This window comes from Rissa tridactyla, chromosome 3 (genome assembly GCF_028500815.1).
Source record: "Rissa tridactyla isolate bRisTri1 chromosome 3, bRisTri1.patW.cur.20221130, whole genome shotgun sequence".
NCBI lineage: Eukaryota > Metazoa > Chordata > Aves > Charadriiformes > Laridae > Rissa > Rissa tridactyla.
This window is the reverse complement of record NC_071468.1, coordinates 49,990,040-50,004,099: the sequence shown is the minus strand read 5'-3', so window position 1 is coordinate 50,004,099 and position 14,060 is coordinate 49,990,040.

Below are 14,060 nucleotides of genomic sequence, written 5' to 3'. Positions count from 1 at the left end.
TTCTATATCTGCAGCATATGAGTTGACACCCCACAATGGCTCCTGGCTTTGCTGTGTGGGAGAAAGAGTTTTAATCCCCTTGGTATACTGCGTTCGAAAAGCCAAAATGTAGCCCAACATACTCCTGTGGACGATTTAGACTCCTCGTTTAAAAGCAGCAACGTGAATCTGAACAAGGTCTCAAAGAATCCTTTATTCCAGTTGTTTCAACTTGCATTGATGGAAGAAAGGTCTATGGAAATCAGTGCTCTATGTTCAAACAAAATCTCATGTAGTGGGATTCCACATATCCTGTATGACCAGGCTCAGTCACTAACATTACAGCATCATTATAGCAGCGTCATTTTTTTTCTTAATGGAGAAAGCAAGTAATCTTCTGTCTGCATTCGAAGGCGTTCTTTAGCCTTTCTTCCTGGAGTAAACAAGTTCTTTCAGCCTTTTCTCACAGGCTGTGCCTTTTAAATCTTTTAATCTTTTGCTTACTCCATTTTTGCTTACAGCTTTCTTAAGCTATAGCCCCAACAAGGGTCATCATGTCTCAGTCAAAGCCTTACCAGCAGTGCAGTGCCCTTCTCTAGTTTTGAGAGTATCCAACTTTGTTTTCAAAGTAGTTAATCAAAAAATCATTAACTAGAAATGTGCCAGAAGAAACCAGTCCCACATGACAGGTTCTACCAGTTACACAACAAAAGCAGCTAGCAAGGGTTTGAAGTTTGCTTTTGCTGCAGTTCTGTATGTATTTATGGTGGTTTTATTTGCATATTATTTTTTTGGCTTCTTACAGGGATATCAAAAGCCATACAAAAGACCCCCTTAATTTATCACATTCACAGCTTTCCTTTTACCCCCTTAGCCTGTTCAATAGAAAATTTAGATTGGGTGTGACATGAGTTGCTCCTGACAAATCCAGGTTAGGTGTGCTTTTAAGCATGTTGTTTCCTTAGTGAACGTTAACTGATTATTTAATAACTTATACTAGCAATGTTTTTGGATAGGCCATTGGACTTATAATTTGCTGGGTTGTTAACCCCTTCCCTTCAGACATGTGTTCTTCTCCAGTGCTGGACTGCCCTGTCCTCTCCATGAGCTGCAGGATAATCAATAATCACTGATGATCTCAAATTGCTTCTGCTAGGACCTCTGAGCAAGTTTTATGTCCTGCCACACATTTTTTTCTAAAATATATTTCACCTGTTCTTTTCCTGGTTTGAACTATGTTTCTATCCATTTTTTCACACTGAATTTAGAGCCATTTTGAGGTTTTATTACCATACTTCTGCATTTACCTGTTAAGGGCTCTTTCTGCACTATTTAATGACTGCAATTTCCTTTGCCTTATTTTAATTTCTAATGCTTTTATCAAACTTTTCTAGTTATCTTTTATGACCCATGATAGTTGAAACTGATTCCATGCCTTAACCTTTCTGATTCTGCTATCTGCAGGCGGAGAACGTTTCTTTTATTTTCATCTATTCATATGTCCTTTTGTCTATTTAACATATGTTCTCTTTTGATTTTTACGTCATTAGGACATAAGCCAAGCCACATGTGTCTGAGGATGGCTCCTGTGTTTCTTCTAATCAGAACAGGTAATTGTAGCTGGTTTAGTTTTCAGACAGACAGATCCCCTGCGATCATTTATCCCTGAAATTATCTTCACAAAAACCCTAACTGCCATTTCCTGGAATGTCTTCCTGGCATTCCCATTGCTTTCATTTGTTTCTCGTTAGCCTTGTACTTCTGACCTCTTTAGAGGAGATGCCTCTGACGTTTATTAGGCTGACCAGTTATTCTCCTTGTTTTCCCTCATCCTTTGGCCAGGTCACTACTTTTTTAACTCACTTACTGACTTTTGTTACTGACTGTCTTTAAACTCTTCCTCACTAGATCAACAAAGTGGTGCGCTTGGATTCCCTTCCTTGTTTTTAGCAGATAGACTCGGGGGTTGTCCAGCAGTTACTCTACATGGGACATTCTCTAATAAGAGGGGCTTTCTGTAGATACCAGGTCTGCAGCTCATCGTCCCTTGCTGCAAGCACACATCTGCGCTCTCCTGAACTGTTGCCTGCAGCTGTGGGGATGGAGGAGAGCATCCCTGGCTCCTTTTTCATTGGTTCCACAAATTTTCCATGCTAGCACACCTAGCGCTGGTGGTTTTGCCCACAAGAACACATACATAAGGTAGCCAGGGATGGGTGAGCCTTAGTAATTTTTTGCAGTATCTCGAGTGTTGCCTCAGTGAGGAGGTGGGCTGTTGTATGATGGGTCTGTTTAGAAAATGAATAACGTACCTCCCCCAGAAGAGAGTCTCTATATCTCACATTCCCCATTTCTGTGTGCAGGGGTGTGTCATGGTTTCAGTTGGAATAGAGTTAACTTTCTTACTAGCAGCTGGTATAGCACTACCTTTTGGATTTTAGATGAGAGTGATGTTGATAGCACACTGATGGTTTTGGTTGTTGCTAAGCGGTCAAGGCCTTTTCTGCTTGTCACACCACCCCACCAGGGAGTGGGCTGGGGGTGCACAAGAAGTTGGGAGGAGACACAGCAGGGACAGTTGCCCCCAACTGACCAAAGGGATATTCCGTACCATGTGACATCATGCTCAGCATATAAAGCTGTAGGAAGAAGAAGGAAGGAGGCGATGTTTGGAGTGGTGGCGTTTGTCTTCCCAAGTAACTGTTACATACGATGGAGCCCTGCTTTCCTGGAGATGGCTGAACACCTGCCTGCCAATGGGAAGTAATGAGTAAATTCCTTATTTTGCTTTGCTTGCGTGCATGGCTTTTGCTTTACTTGTTAAACTGTCTTTATCTCAACCCATGAGTTTTCTCACTTTTACCCTTTGGATTCTCTTCCCCATTCCACTGTGGGGGGAAGTGAACGAGTGGCTGTATGGTGCTTGGTTGCCAGCTGGAGTTAAACCATGACAGGGTGGCAGGGGTCAGCCTCCCAGCTGCAGGGGATGTATTACCCTTCCAGTTTTCCTCATCCCAGAACTGTGGCTCAAGAACCAGCACTTCTTGACCTCCACAGATGCAGATACAACTGCTGAGTAAAGCGGCCTGCGATTTTTCTCCTTTTAGGGCATCTCTTTCTTCCTCTTGACATGCCTTTGCAGGTACATGCATGGTGGCATGTCCCTGTCAGGGAGAGAGGAATGTGCTAGCTGTCTGACAATAAAAGCAGTGAAGAAAAATGTGTACGGACATTGCAGAACAATCTACTAGTGCTGTGCAGTAGTTGTGCTTCTGGCATAATACATTAAGTCAGTCCTAAAGGATGTATCTGATATAACTGCTAACAAACATCTGCAGGGGAAAATGGTGGTGCCTTTTCCCAGCTGTGAAAGGAATTGCAGGAAAACATTATTTGGAGTGTTACATGACAGACAAGGGAACAACAATTAGACAAGCTGTTCAAGAAACTGTGACTTCAGGACTGAAGTAGTTATTATTTCCCTGCTGTGGTAGCTCTGAAGTTGCACAAAAATATGAAGAAAAGATGTATTGCTCGGGCAGTTTTCTTAGACCTTGTAATGAACCTGTTCATTAAAGTGGACACAAATCACCTGGCAGGTAGATGAGAAGATTGAGTAGAGCCATTGACTGTGACATTTAATCAGCCTGCAATATCAAATGGAGCCAAGCAGGAGCACAGCTGGATGTGACACTTGCATTTATCTTTGCATCTTTGATTACAGATACATTATCCCTATGTGCTGGCATGATGCTTGAGGAGTTTTATTCTGTGTGGAGCATACAGCAGTAACTAAGTAGACTGAACACTTGAGAATGCTAACTCAGGAGGCTGCCTTATATAAATAATGAATAATCTGTAAAATGCATGGTCAGCCCTGACACGTTTGCAGAGACATCCTAGTAGAAATATGGATTTAGTATTAGTCTAAAGAAAACTGAAATAAATGCATAACAACTAAATCACTCTAGAAGGAGCTATACCTCATTTTAGAAAATATTTTCCAAAATGCAGAAATACTTTTCTCAGTGCTGAAAAATACAGCAGCTAGCAGGTAACAGTTCTCACACTGACCAGCTGGCACACTATCGCACAATATCAGCATATATAATTTGCAAGATTAATAAGTTTCTGTAAAACCTGATCAATTTGGATAAATTATTACATTATGGAGCTAGAGGCATTTCATCATCTGCAGTTCTCAGTAGGATCTGGAGTAGGATCAAGCATCAAAATTAAAACATTTATTTCCAGTTGAGGACCTGCAAATAAGACAGTGGTGTAATACTTATAAAACCACAAGAAAAAGACAGACCTTCCTCTATTAATGGCCAAAGGAACATTATGATAGAGGAATTACAATGAGCAAAGTCGAGAAGTAAAAAGTAAAATAGATACAAAATGGATCTGGAAAAAAAAATCGGACTGCTGAGACATAAATATTGGCAAATTAGCAGCTACTGGGATTAACAATCATTTTTGGCAACCCAAGCAACATCGGTGCAGCGGGAACTGAAGCAAGGGGTGCTAGCTATAACAAAGAAAAAAGGAAGTATTTTGTCAGTGTAGGAGACGAGCTTTCCAGAAAATTATTGCAATTATCACTGCTTTTCACTGCCTTATATGCAAAGAGACCTGTCTGTCATGATTGGATTATGGTTGGGCGGGTCTGAACACTTGAAGCTTTTATTAGCATAGTTATTCCTGTTATTCTAAACTATATATGTAGGAATCATACAAGCTCTGGCTCCAACATGTTTTATATCATATGCGCATAGAAAACAGCTAGTCCTGTGCTGTGAAAAGCATATAATGTCCAGAGTTGTTATAGACAAGGGGAAACAGAGTACAACACTGGTGGAGTGGCAGCTGGGTTTGCAGCGAGGCTGTGCAGGTGCTTTTTCTCCATGCCCGGGAAGCGGCATGGATGAGCTGCAGGCCACTGCTCAAAGGTGGGAGCAGCACCCCACTGCTGGGCTGCCTGCCAGCTTCAAGCCCTGACAAGGTGTGTGAGAAAACCAAAATCAACCCAAACCAAACAAAAAACCCACCCCAAAACAGTATTTTCCCCTACTTAAGCTTACAGTACAGCTATTCTTAAGGGGACATTTACTCCTGGGAATTTTTTTCCTAAAAGCCAAATGGCTGCAGATGAAGGATGCAACCTGCACAAGTAGCACTTCGTGTGTGGTGCAGCTGAGCCTTGGGGCAGCCGCAGGATGTATCTTTTCTGTGTTGAGGCTTCTCTGAGTCCTCAATTAGTCACAAATGATAAAACAGACACCCAAAATTGCAGCTGAAATTACTTAAGCCAACTTCATGCTGAAATACGTGTAGTGGTGATGGCTGTATCCATTTGTGTTTTTACCATCAAGAAGACTGAATTGATTTTAAGTGTTTTAAGATCTTTTTCTCTACAGTTTACTTATTTAATAATGCTTCAAATGAGATAATTTTAGATTCTATTTTTAAATATAAAACTATATTTCTAGGGCTGTTTGGAATAAATCAGTTTTTACAACATGGAGAAAAAAATCCAATTAATGAATTTATGCACAGGTTATATGTACCTCCATTTGCTAATGTAGGTACAGGTGCTGGGCTACAAGAGTATAGTGATTACTATTTGAAAATGGACCTTTCTATACAGTATATTTTTTTAAACTTAGGAAATTCTCTTTTCTTAGGTAAAGAAATTGTGATAATAAATGGTCATTTTTAAAAAATCATTCCCCTACATCCATGTGAGAAGCAGCACCAAACTGGTGTTTCTACTGTCGTACCACTGCATTGCTGGTATCCTTGAAGCAATTGTTGATGATTATCTTGTGTTTGGGAAAGAAGGGATGAGGGCTGCTTGTTCAGTCAGGTGCACTCTGTACTTTATATTGCTAAATCAGGTCAACTGGGGTAAGAGAACTCTTCTTGTAACACCACCTTGCAAAATTCTCCTCCTTCACTCAGTTAGGGAAATCTTCTTTTACAGTGAAATGACATAAAATCACTTCATCACTGTAATTACCATGTCCAGAGGAGCAGAGCAGGAGGACTGGTAGTGCTCAGTTGGCAGGCTGCACCTCCTAGCAGGCGTCGAACTGGGATGCAAAGCCGAGTTGGTTTCCTCATTATGGAAAACCTGCTTTGGTGATGAATGCAACAGGATTAAAAAAAAGCAGAAATAGTTTTCTATTCTAGTTAAAAAAAAAATAATTCCTTTTTCTGAGGAAGGAGTATTGATGTGGCATGAACATCTCAAGTAAAGTTGCCAGGAGGTTTCCTTCCTCCATTACTGCCTTGCAAAGTGTCTGCTGAAAACACTTGTATTTCATGAGGAGAGCTAGTCACGGGTTTTCTCCCAAGCTTTCTGTGCCCTTCTTAAAGTGTTTTATCCAATTAAAATGTCCCAGAGGTTGTAAGGAGGAACCTAAAATCACACAGATGGCAGATGGTGGCAGAAAGTGAAGGGGTCAAAGTTGAGACACACTGTTAATTAATGACAGTCATTTAGGCTATGTAATCCTTTCCTCAGGACTCATGGGTCTTTACTGAGCTGAATAAATATAAATTTAGTAGAACATGATAAAAATATAGGCTCCCAGTATGTTACACTACTAATAAATTCACTTACCATATTTAAATATGCTGTTTTCCGGTGCCTTGGTTTTCCTCTGCCTAAATAATCCACGTGAGGCTGGAGGATGGCCAGGAGTGGGGGATCATTCCTGTTAGAAGAGTACAATTCTGTGCTTCTCTCCTCTTCCAGCCCTTCCCCCGCTAAAGAACAAGTACCCCAACTACTGCCATTGGAAAACCTTGAACATAAATATTCGTAGGCTTGATTTAGGAAAAAAAGCAGGATGCTGCTAACTTACTAGAGGAAGCCAAAGGTTGTGTTTTATTGAATTGGTGATGCATATCCAGATAGAGACCCTGAAATCACCTTTGGCCTATTTCTTTAACAGGCTAAAAAAAGGGGGGGAAATTTCAGTAGACTACAGTGGATAAACAAACCGTGGGCATGCAAGATGAGTAACTTGAAGATAAACATGCCAAAGTCCTTTCCAAAGCTACTGGGATCAAAGTGAAATAAACAATAGGTCCTGGTGGACTTCTGCAAGGCCATTCAGGACTCATCAGGGAATCATTTAGATTTATATGAGGTCTAACACAAAAAAAGTACTGATTCAAGTGTGTATACTTTTAAAAAAATAGACACATACACCAAGGTGCACATGCAAAAGTGAGATGAGTCCTTTTCTTATCAGAAAGATATTAAGTCTTGTGCCCCACAGACATGAGGCCATCTTTTGTATGGGTATTGATCTTTCCAGTAAACATTAATATTAGGTGGTGATGTTACAGCTTCAGTTCACAAGGACTATAAAGAGATATTTTGTTTTTTACACTGAGCGCCTTATAAATTAAATACGAGAGCCTACATGCAAAAGCCATGCAATACCTAGATACTGATCCTTGGCACCTGGAACAGATTGCCATCTGCCCTGCACGCCTGGCTTCACAGTGTGGGGAAGGGAGGGTTGGCCCTGCTAGAGCAGGAGCCAAACCCTTCACGCTGAGCAGGCAGCTCAACAAAAGCTAACCAAGAGGAAATCTGGAGCAGAGGAATGCCCTTATCATGACACCACCCTGTGACTTCAGTGCTTCTTTCTGCTCAGTGTCCCTCCTGAAGGCTGCACAGCGGTAGGTTTTTACAACCTGCTGACAGCAGATCCTTCTCCTCTGTGGTGCAGGGAACACCAGCTCCTTCTTCAGGCTGGTGATGGTCAAAACCACACATTCCACCTCACAGGAGCCTGACACAAGCTTCCAACTGTGTAGGCTATTTAAGGCTCTTTGGGCTACAAAGAGAGACTCTCACCCCACAGTGGGACACCCCGATGGGGGTGGCTCTGCAGCACATCCATGCTGAGAGGCTGCTCTGCACAAATCTGCCATGTCACACTGCAGGGAGACTGCTGCAGCAGTGTTTGTCACAGAGGTGGAACAACTCTTGCTAGATGTCATCTTTAGTATTTAGGACCGGTTACGATTTTTTAGGATTTACCAAAAATAATTCTTAAGGAAATTGCTGACATTTACAATCTGGAAGCTTTGTGCGTAGATGGGATGGAGTGGTGTTTTCCCTGCAGAAGCTCCATCTTTCACTGTCACTATGCATTAATATGAGCAGCTGCATTTGTTATTGATTATTCCTTTCTTCCCTCTCTTTTTTTTAAAAAATACCCAGGATACTGTGATTAGTATCTTGCAGCTTCTCTATCTTTTTGCTTTGGGGGATATCGTATGGATGTGCAAAATCTGCATGAAGTCAGTTATTTCGCAAGTTATCACTCGTCTCCAGGCCTTGGAAATTTAGAATTCAAGGTTTTGTGGTCTAATTTTCACTCACTTTTAAACACCTTAATTCTAATTGGAGACCTTATTCAAGATTAAAGCCGCTTTTACCTCTTTGTACTAGAAGGTTTCACTCATGTTTGACATCTAGTTGTTTAAGGCCCTCCTGTGGTTCACAGGATTAGTGCACTACTAGTGCTATTGTAACTTATTTTGGTTTTTAGGCAGTGAGTTTTTTACTTTTTTGGAGGAATACCATTTACCCAGTCTTGCTACAGGTTTTAACCATATTGCACCAATGGTGTGAAACAGTGTGTTCTAAATTAACATTATAGATAGTCATAAATATCACAAAAGTTCAGAGGGATATTCTATATTGTCAAAGACAGCAAAGATTCTCCACATGTACCACAGTAGAGATACAGATTTAAACAAAGTTGATTATTACAGTTGTTTGTGGCCTAAGAATGTTTGAATTAGGCTTTGGAGTTCATCCATCAATCCTGTTCACTTGGTTCTGACTACTTGTGGTAGTGTGATATGAATGCATATCATATTTGAGGCCAAAAGAGACCATCACAGCATTTAAATTGATTTCCAGATTACTACAGACTACTGACGTCATCCACTTGCTTCTGTACTAACCTTTTGCCTGCTAAGGCATGCCTACTGAAAGCCACTGAGAGGAACGGCAAACGCCTTTTCTCCTTCGATGTTTTTGTTCCAATGAATAGCCAGCCTCACTTTTAAAACTACAGTTACCTTATTTCCATTCTGCAGCACTGTGGATTTTGCACCCAGACGTGTGCCTGGTTTTGTGCTCTGGTCTGGCACTCTGTGCTTCCAGAATGTGGAATTTTTATCCCTGTGAAGATTCTTGTAGGCAATAATCAAATTGTTTCTCAGCCATCTCCAGGCTGAGCTGAACAGGAGGTCTTTAATCACCTCCATGGCAGGCATTTTGTGTTTTTCCCTGCATCTGAACTCTGAACCCTTTAAATATAGACAGTGATGTTAGTTAGTGCATTTTAAAAATGGCACTTGAGGCCTGAATGATGGGTTTTGCATGGCATTTTCTTACCTTTAACATATAATGCCTGGTCTCTTCTTCCAGTTTACTTTAGAAGCCAGGGATGAATCTTCTAGTTACATTAGTGAGGTTTTTGTCGTAATTCTTATAGATCAATTTTTAAGAGCATCAAGTGCCTATTAATGATATTGACTGAAAGGTTTGAGGTGACTGAAGCACTGGCATTTAAGCATACAATATGGCCAATGGCAATGGATCTTCCCCAGTTAGGCATCCTGCTTGAAATGAAGCATAATCTGGAAGAAAGTTTCTGTGACTGAGGGAGCCACACAGCCTGTTCCAGACTGAGTTTTTAGCTGACTGCCTCACGGTGGAGGTATTCTTAACTTGAATTGCTATAAACGGCATAAAACCACACCGATTTTAAAGGTCATGTTAGTGTAAGACCAACGATTTCTGCATGGGTTGGTGGAGGTACTAATATACAATTCACCCTGGTTCAAATGCCAGCACTGTCTTTTTCCTCTTAGACTATCTGATGGCAGAAGCACTTGGAGACTTCCTGGAACTGGGGATTGTGCAAGTTGTGTGAATGTGTATGTTAGATATCTGACATGAGCTTCACAGAAGGTTACTGTAATTCCTGGGCTTGAGAGAGTAATACCAAATTTGCACTCGAATTGCAGAATAAATACTCCTCACCTTTGCTCAGCTGAACGTGCACTTTTTTTGGCTGGGCCAAAAGCATGCATACATCTCAGCTGTGTATTCCACTTTATTCCTGCCCATCTAAGCACACATCAAGGATCATGTTATTCATTCCTGGACAGAGTTTTTACCTGCGTGTATTAGTCCACAGACCCAATACAAAGACCACAGCCCTTTAGTTGATGTGCAGCTCCACTCAGAGTGTAACAGATGGCAGCAGACTGATGGTTGAAGTGAGACCAGAAGTCCAAATAGCAAAAGATCAGCACTGTCAAGAGTGTTTAAAAGCTGATGGGTCATTCATATAAATTCTCTGAAGTGAAATGCAGGTTGTTTCTGTTCTCTGTGTTTAAGGCTCCGTTGTAACAGCTAATGTTCCTAAAGGCTAAATTGCTTTAGTACCAACAGGTGAAATAAATTTACGCCTCTAAGAAGAGTCTCATATGCTTAAATTCAATAACGTTATTTTCTCGGTACGCTGGTTCTGACTTCACAGGGACATGTTTACTGACGTTAGGGGATCATCTCACCGCCGTTGAGGTCACTGTGGATAGTAGCAGTTAGTGGAGATTCATATCTGAAATCCACCCACTTGTCTAAGTCAAATGCTAAGGTAAAACAGACCTTTGTGTTTCACACTGACTATCCTGTCGGAGAAGCAGCTAGCCTGAATGGATAAGTAAAGCAAGTAACTGATTATAACAGAGTTTGCAATAGAGAGAAGAGCCCAGACAATAATATGACAATTGGAAAGTCTGGGTAAACGCACTGGAAATCACTGACTTCGCTTGCATGTCTTAGCAAGGAGACTAGCATTAAAATGGAAGCCTGCTTTCTACAGTAGGGAATGCGTGAGGCTTTGTGACCGTGGCTATTTCTAGCAATGACTGCAGAACCTGAAGGACCGGAAGAATCAATTAGGCAGGAGTGTGCCAAGCCAAAAAAGCAACTCAGCCTCACCACAAACTGTGACTCACCAGCCTTTTTATAAACTAATTTCCTCAACAAAGAATGGAATTGAGCTCAGGCCAGCTTTGGTGTTTAGAAAACAGCGAGAGCACCACAATAGCTCTCCAGTCCCTCTGGATGAATGGACAGAGATCCCCGTCTTCCATCTTGCGACCAGACAGTGGGAGTATGGCATCTTTAGCAGCTAGTGCACTGCCAAGTTATCTGTGGTTAACCTTAACCTGTGGCGTAGCCTAAAATCCTTGTCTTTAGCTCTTCTTCATAACTTTTAATGCAAAATCTCTGCTTCTTGTGATCTTCAGACATTAGCCATTATTGTTACTGCCTATTGTTTGCCTTGCTGTAGTGCCTGAGGTGCTTGGCCAGCAGTTATGCTGCCCTTGAACAAGACACTATTCAGGCATATAATAAGACTTTCTGAGTTTCATGACAGTTCTCATGGTACACAACTAGTGGGTTACAAAGCAGCTGAAGGTGAACTGGAATGGTGTAGAGCAGGAGCAAGACATAAAAAGGAAATGAATGTTGACTAAAGAGCAGAATTACAAGGGGGAGGGGAGTCATTTGCAACTTTTTTTTTTTTAAACAAATGTGTTAATCAGGGGAAAAAAACATGGCTACTTATCAGTAAACGCAGAGATTTAAGATGGCTGCTGATCCAGATTTCCTAAAAGGGCTATGTCTTGTACCTGGCACTTGAGCATACTCTGGAAAGACTTCTTCTTAGACATCTCATTTATTTGCTTTCTGGGGTTGGAGTGAAGGACTTGCATCTACCTGCCCAGGGCCTGGTGTGCCACAGGGCTTCCTCTAACCAGGTCCTCTGCAAAGTTATGTATGTCCAGCAGCGGCTGAACTTGTCTCATTCCTGAGCATGGTCGTGTTAAAGGAGGAATTAGAAGAGGAGAGGGAAGAGAAATCCCAGTTGTTTTTTTGCCCCTCTCAGTTTTCCCATTTGGATGTTCTTGTATATGATTAAGGTTCTCCAGAAAAGCCTCCTTTTTTAACCATTGGGCCTATAAAGACAGGTATACAGGAAGCATTGGCCTGCCTCCCAGAAGAGGCTATAAAAACCACAAGATGGACCTGTGGGACAGAAGCTTGGTAAGGGAAAGAAGGAATAATTCAGGTAGGGTGCAGAGGAAGAGGATGGGGAGGGGCATATTTAGGAAACATTTTTTCACTGAAAGGGTTATTAAACATTGGAATAGGCTGCCCAGGGAGGTGGTGGATTCACCATCCCTGGAGGTGTTTAAAAAAAGGGTAGATGGGGCACTTAGGGACATGGTTTAGAAGTGGCTTTTGTCAGGGCAGGCTAAAGGTTGGACTCGATGATCTTAAAGGTCCCTTCCAACCTCAGCAATTCTATGATTCTATGATTCTATATGTGTGTCCTAGTGAAGAAGGACCATGAGGACAGAGAAAGAAAGGAAGGACAGAAGTGGGAGGAGAGAAGCAGCTGGCGGGAGAACAGAGGCATGAGACTACCTATGGTCAGAGCCGAAATCCTATGACTAACATATTTGAAGTCCAAGTTTGCTCAGTTATGCTTGCTTGGACCTGAATCACATGCAGTTTCTCCATATCTGGTACCACATGCTGTTCCTGTGGGGAGCCTGAGCCAGATTTGCCACCTCTGCGATGCTGCTGAGGCTGATGGAAATCCACAGACATGAACGCCAGTATAATGGTGCACAAGCTCAGACGTGGCAACGCCAGGGAATCAGAACCAATCCCTCAAAGTAGGAGAGGTTGATTTTGCTTTTGTGGTCACTACTAAGTTCAGCAAGCAAAAAAGGCTAGGCAGGCTGCTCGCCAGCAGCCAGCAGTTTCCAGAAGCATACCTTGGAAGATCTCTAAGGGGCAAGGGAAATGCATGCCAGGCAGCTTGTGTGAAAGCACTCATTTGCCTGGCAGTGAAATCCTAAATTTGTCTGGTGGGTGAGCTGTCTGACTGATGAGGGGTTAAGGCCATACTTGTTGCTTCCCAAAGTGGAGGTTTGAGTCTTCAGGTTGCACAGAGGCAAACAGCTCCAGGTGTAATTTGAAAAGGTAACTGTGCTTTTACTGTGACCAATACGTGCCATTTCAAACATGGTCAGTGCTTGGGGACTGGAAAGGAATTATGCAAAAACAAGCAGGATCCTTTTTTTTCTTTTTTATTTCTTTATAAAGAAAGGAAAGGATGGGCATGCCAAGCCAAACTGGCGGAGTACAGACAAAGGTGAGCACTGAGGTTTCTCCTCGGGGCCATCCACAGTAAACTCTTGCCCTGGTAGAGTACAGCTCCCCATCCCTCCTGCCATGAGGGACCTAGCACGCAGCCAGCCCCTTCAGCACAATCACAGCTCTTTGAAGTTAGTTTGCACAGTTTCACAATACCGTCAGCCCACGTCATGGCGGGGCAGCAGCAGCTGAGGCCAGCAACAGTAGCAGCAGCAACACTGGACACAGTGCACAGAAAAAAGGGAGCAAAGAGCTTATTTGCAAACATTTGTAGGTAACAATATAGAAAGTCCAAAGATCATAATTCTGCTATAAAAATATTACACTTCATAAAACCATGTACTATAAAAAAAATCTATTCAGAAACGCTGGTAAACATAATAAATATCTGTACACCGGCTGCCCTTTTCATACAGGAAACGTAAAAAGCGTGAGCCTCAGAAATCATAATTTGTAAACATGAATATGGAGCCTGTAAACAAAGTGCTATATCATGTTTCATATTTTGTCAAATTCACTGAATACTACCCAAATAAGCCCCTTGGACACATCATCATTTAATGGCCAAACTCCACCACTGCGACAGGAAAGAGGACCCTGCTCTGAGCTGTCCCCCTAATTTCACGGAAGGTGCATACAGATTAAGGAACTGACACAACAAGAGTGAGGGAGGCAAGATTTGGCTCTGAGTCACAAATCAGAAACAACCTTTAAGCAACTGGTTTTCATTTTCTGCACTTCAAAATGCTTATTTCCAGCCTCTCCTTTCAAAATTCTCCTTTATCGAAGAGGA